The 6463-nt window shown below is 38.9% G+C and overlaps 1 protein-coding gene across 1 annotated transcript in view; it reads left to right on the top strand.

Moving 5' to 3' along the window:
* LOC106883580 (CXXC-type zinc finger protein 1) overlaps window positions 1-6463 on the top strand; it is a 33954-nt gene that overhangs the window by 576 nt on the left and 26915 nt on the right. The gene's annotated exons all lie outside the window — the stretch shown is intronic.

Here is a 6463-nt window from a genome sequence, read left to right as displayed (position 1 = left end):
TATATATATATATATATATGCACATGTATATCTTGTATAAACGCGCGCACATACACATATGTTCAACTTAGAGCTAATACCAAGTTATATCTGTCATGGAACCAAGAACTCCAGATATACAACAATCGGGTTGTCATAATGGATCCAAGAAGGATTCACATAAATGCTATTACTATTCCATGTTATTGCAGATTTAAGGAATGTATGAGCACACACACACAAGCACACCTTTTTCTTTCTATTAATAAGACCCCGTTGTAAACAGTTCAAGTGCATTATACAACTCGTTAAGTTAGCAAATGAGAGACAGCGTACTCAATATATGCAAAGTAGTATTTATTTTCACAAAGACGGGTGTCCACTCTGTCTATGCTAAGTTTCTCATTCGATGCGATCTTTCAGGTGATAACAATATTATTTTTATTATTTAAGGCGGCGAGCTGGCAGAATCGTTAGCACGCCGGGCGAAATGCTCAGTGGTATTTCGTCTGCCGTTATGTTCAGAGTTCAAATTCCGCCGAGGTTGAGTTTACCTCTCATCCTTTCGGAGTCGATTAAATAAGTACCAGTTACGCACTGAAGTCGATGTAATCGACTTAATCCCTTTGTCCTTGTTTGTTCCCTCTATGTTTAGCGCCCTTTGGGCAATAAAGAAATAAATATGTATATATATTGTAAATAATGAGATATGTAATGTAAATAATGATGTATGTATGTATAATTGTGACACTTCCATAACAAAACATTGGTGAAATGAAATTGTATTTAAAACGAAAATCATATAAAGCGAAATTAAACGACAAAGGAATCGCAAACAAGGCATTTTTTTTTATTCGTTCAATCAATATAGAGTTCTAATGGCAAGAACACAGGGCTAATGTTTTCTTTTCTTTTTGGGGAAGGTATATATATTGTCTGGATCGTTTCTTGTGGTTATTTCATGCTTTTAGACAAAACACTGAAATCAGAAACACATATCGACACACAGACACCGCTTGCGATTGATTATTTAATTTAGTGAATGTAAGTGAAGTAGTTGTGTTTGTTTTAAATAATGAATAATTAAATATTTATTGTACATGGAATATAGATTGATTTATGTGAATGAGAAGAGAAAATAGCCTTTGTGTCGGAGTAATTATCTTGTTTTATTCTATTTTATTTTTCAATTCAAATCAATAAAAACCTAGAGATTTCCCATATCATTCTGAAATTATTAACTGTTATTAAAAGGATAGAATTTTGCTGGAGAAGGATAGAGAAAGAGATAGTTCAAGGAGGGGAGGAATAGAAAGAAGAAATATAGGACAATGCGGGGGGAAAAAGAACGAGTAATGTAAACAGACTATGGGAGAGGGAGGAGGAGAAAGAGGAAAGGAGATAAATAAAAAGAGAGAGAATGAGAAAACTGAAGTGAGGGTGTAATATGCATAGAAAGAGAGGAAGGGAGGGAATTGAAGTGAGTGGAGGAGTTATAGCAAGAGAGGGAGGGTGAGAGCAGAAGAAACCTGTCAAAAATGGGGAAGAGGAGGTTAGAAGGCAAAACAAACATCTCTGAAGGATTGTAGTGACTCCTGCTACTGTTTTGATACGCTTCAATTCTTTCATGGCTGGGAGGATCGGTAGAGCGCCGGAGAAAATCCGTCGTTTGTCCTTTCGGACGTTACTCAACTCCTGGGAAGTTGGCGGTATAATGGACGGACTGAGTGGAGGCGCAATGGCCCAGTGGTTAGGGCAGCGGACTCGCGGTCATAGGATCGCGGTTTCGATTCTCAGACCGGGCGTTGTGAGTGTTTATTGAGCGAAAACACCTAAAAGCTTCACGAGGCTCCGGCATGGGGTGGTGGTGAACCCTTGCTGTACTCTTCCACCACAACTTTCTCTCACTCTTACTTCCTGTTCCTGTTGTGCCTGTATTTCAAAGGGTCAGCTTTGTAACACTGTGTCACGCTGAATATCCCCGAGAACTACGTTAAGGGTACACGTGTCTGTGGAGTGCTCAGCCACTTGCACGTTAATTTCACGAGCAGGCTGTTCCGTTGATCGGATCAACTGGAACCCTCGACGTCGTAAGCGACGGAGTGCCAACAACAGTAATGGACGGACTGTACTCATCCCAAGGTTTAAATGTGTGACCTTTGTATCTTTGTTGTTTAGTCCCAGTTCGGCCTATGTTGAGAAAACGTACATTTGATGAACGGTGTTCCAAACGCAGCCGTCCTTTTTATATATCTAGGACCGTACCCTATTTTTTAAAAAAACTTTTTGATGACGACAGGTTGTCCATAGTGGGAGAAAACGTGATGGGCACAGCTTGTATGTCTTTCATCGTTGTCCTACTCGATAAGGGTTGAAATATAGCTAAATAACTAATCTTTCATTTAGCAGCTGGGGTGGCATGATCGATCGGTAGAGAGAAATACAAAATGTCATTGTGGTACCGGGTCATTCCTCTTATTTTTCGTTCAAATTCCACTGGAATCTTTTTAAGGGTCCATACCTTTCTCGTCTCCTAACGTGTAGTCATGTACCTATCTTTTACTCGTTTCATTCACTGGACTGCGGCCTTGTTGGGGCACTGCATTGAAAAGTAGTCGAACAAATCGACGCCGGTACTAACTTTTTGAAGTCTGGTATTTATTGCCGCTCCCTTTTGTCGGACCTCCATGTTACGGGAACGTAAAGAAACCAGGTGTTACTTGCTTTAGCAGATCAGCGAAAATTTTCTCAAATCATATCATTGCGTTGGGGAAAAATACATAAATAAAAGGAGCACTTTGGACACGGACTACTTGACATGGCAGTCGACTTGAAAAGTAAACAAACAAACAAAAAAGAAAAGCGAAGAAGAAATATCTTTTCCGACGTTGAACGTTCCCGTAGATACGGTTCCATTGAGTATTATTATGAAGACCTAGGGACAAAGAGTGATCTTGGGTTTATCATCATCATGCATCGTTCTTTTATTCTTGCTACGGGAGGTATCTATTTTATTATCTATTTGTTGCAAACGAAGGTGAAGAAAATTTGAATTTAAGCGGGGTTTTTTACGTTGATTTATGTCTGCTGGATGTTCAGACAGGTAATATGTCTGTCGATGCACATGAGGTGGGTTTCTTTCGGTTTCTCTCTGCCAAAATCCACTCACGAAGTTTTGGTCGGCCGTGGACTATAGGTAGAAGAGACTTGCTCAAGGTGCAACTGAGCCTGAAATCACGTGCCTGCACCTATTTCAATATCTATTTATCTGTCTATCTATCTGTCTGACTGTATAATATATATATCGTCGTCGGTGACGGCGGCGCCGGTATTAACTCGCATCCGATTAGTTAATGTGTAGCGAGTGATCGGGCTTCTTATCCTGATGAGTGTGAAATGATGCCGGTGCCTGTTCAGGCCAAGGGTTGTATAGAAGAACCGTGGGGTGGGGGCATTTATCGCAGGGGAACGTTGGCGAGGGTGAATCGCTCTTTGCGTCTTTGACGTCTGATGATTGCCCCTCGACGGCGTGTCATCGCCAAGGCAGCAGACCAGATGGAAAATAACAGACGCCAAGAGGCAGACATCAGATGTTGATGATGAGGATGATGATGACGATCATCATCATCATCCAGGTCCTGCACATAAACAATATCTGGCCTTAAACCTAACCAGAAGAAATAAGTTATAAGTCAGGAAGGGAGGTTAAATTTTGAACGTATATCATCATCGTCGTCGTCGTCATCAATTATATACATGGATGCTTTTTTCAGTTTCCATCTACCAAATTCACATTGCTTTAAATCCTTCCCAAGTCGTATAGACTCATAGGGCCTATTTCCCAGTTTCCATGTGACATATATATTCTGCCCTCCTCCCCACTCTGGTTCATCAAAGGATTACTCATTTTTTGCTAGCTGAATAGACTGGAGCTACATGAAATGAAGTGCTTTGCTCAAGAACACAGTGTATTACCCGGTCCAGGAACCAAAACCACAATCTTATGATCACAAATCCAAAACCTTAACCACTAAGCCATGTGCCTCCACAGCTTTATATAGTACTGGAATGGTCTGGCAGAGAGGTCAAATTTAATGTTTTATGACATGTAATTATGGCCTTTTACTCCAGGGTTGATAAAATACCAGTTACAAAATGGTGTGGATTCATCATCATCATCATCATTTAACGTCTGTTTTCCATGCTGGCATGTGTTGGGCGATTTGACTGGAGCTGGTAAGGCCAGGGCTGCACCAGGCTCCATCATCTGTTCTGGCATGGTTTCTACGACTGGATGGCCTTCCCAATGCCAACCATTCCACAGAGTGTACTGGCTCCTTTTTATGTAGCACCAACACCAGTACTGTTATCATGGCACCAGCACTGGTATCAATTCTGCTGTGGCAAACAGCAAGGTGCTAAATATCTTGTTCCTTAGTCATCTGCTTCATAAGGCTCAGTGTCTTGAGATCAGCCTGCAATACTTTGTCCCATGTCTTTCTCTTCCACAAGATCCATCCACTTTAAGTGATTGGCACTTCTGTATACAACTGTCTACATCCATACACAATTAAGTCCAATAAACTGGATTGAATTGCATATATGGAAACATACTTCTTTCTTACAAATTTGTGGCCAATTTTTCTTGTAACAACGTAGAGGGTGGAGTGAAAACGGTACTTTTTATACAAATTTTTGAAATATGTTTTCAAGAATATATTTTTTATTGCAAAATCTTTTAAAAACAACTGTGTTAAAATCTGAAGTTCTTAAATTTGCATCTTCAGGCTCTGCAGCCTACTTGAAATTTTGAATAGTGAGAGAAAAATCAATTTATAACACATTTGCTGTTCCTCATTTTATTCTTTACTTTCATTGTTATGAATTGATTTTCTTTTGCGAAATCCTTTAAAAACAAAAGTGTTAAAATCTCAGGCTCTAAAATTTATATGTCAAATAAATAGACTTTTCAACTTTGTTCTCTATAATTTTTAATACTAGGTCACTGAATATATGTGTTACATGAGGTCTAGATTACACTTACATCATCATCATCGTTTAACGTCCGCTTTCCATCCTAGCATGGGTTGGACGATTTGACTGAGGACTGGTGAAACCGGATGGCAACACCAGGCTCCAGTCTGATTTGGCAGAGTTTCTACAGCTGGATGCCCTTCCTAACGCCAACCACTCAGAGAGTGTAGTGGGTGCTTTTACGTGTCACCCACACGAAGGCCAGTCAGGCGGTACTGGCAACGGCCATGCTCAAAATGGTGCCACCCGCACAAGAGCCAGTCCAGGGGCACTGGCACCGATCTTGCTTGAAAATCCTACGAAGGCCAGTCAGGCGGTACTGGGAACGGCCACATTAAAATAAAATTATGTGCAAACCAATTTTTGATTCTTAACACATTTTAGTGATAAAAATAATTAACAATTCAGAATTCTTTGCTAATGTAGAAGGCCAACTGTAATCTGGTCAATTCTTTCTAATCAACCTTTGAATGTTCTGTTTAGATACTGTTTGATCTATTCCACCAATAATCATTTTTCAATTTGTCTGTTGATCCTGTAAAAAAATCTTGTTCTCTCTGTGTTATTTTTTTATCTCTACTACTACTACTACTATAGTTTTTAAAGGAGTTGCACTTGCAACAGGAAATGTCAAATAAATCTTTTGTTGCATTGTTTTTAAATACATTACACTTTATTTGAAACAATGGCACTTTTGTTTTGTATTTTTCACATATTTTAGTAATGCATGGTACTTTAGATAAAAGTTTAAGATTTTCGGTTTAACTGACCCAATCATAACACAAGGGATGGATGCCTTTTGCCAAAGAAGAATTATATTCTCTGCTACAATCTTGACAATTTGTTTAATTGAAGGATCTTTCGTAACTACCTTCTTTTCTTTTTCTCATTCAAATAAAACACATTTTAGTACATCCTTGTAAGTTGGCAAAACTCGCTCGCTAAGATCACATGGAGTACCAAATATTGGGCATTCAATATCATGACATGTTATTGGCTTATGAGTCATCACTAAATGTAAACAACACTAAATTTAACACGATCATTAATTTTAATACAATGGCCTAAAGTCAAAGTACAAAGCAGAAAACTTCACACACATACGACGTACATCCACACGCAATGACCGTTGCAGCAGCACTGGAGAGAATGTCACACTCCTATTCTCTTTATAGTCAATGCAGAACCTCAAGATATTAGTCAATTGTATTGAAACTGGGTATGGAACCTCTTTAGGATACTATATATACTGTTTTGCATTCTGCTGCATAAAAATATGTGTTCGTTATGACTTATACTCCATAAAATTCAAAATTCAACCAAAAATGGTAACTTTGAAAATTTTCAATTGCGTTGCGGAGCCTGAAAAAAGTATTTAACTGCAAAGTTCTTTATACACCTACCTTTCTTTTAGCCCTAATTTGCAACAAAATATCAATTCTTGGTTACC

The sequence above is a fragment of the Octopus bimaculoides genome, chromosome 20 (genome assembly GCF_001194135.2).
Source record: "Octopus bimaculoides isolate UCB-OBI-ISO-001 chromosome 20, ASM119413v2, whole genome shotgun sequence".
Lineage (NCBI taxonomy): Eukaryota > Metazoa > Mollusca > Cephalopoda > Octopoda > Octopodidae > Octopus > Octopus bimaculoides.
Note: the sequence above shows the minus strand (reverse complement) of the source record. Positions and strands in the feature narration are given on the sequence as shown.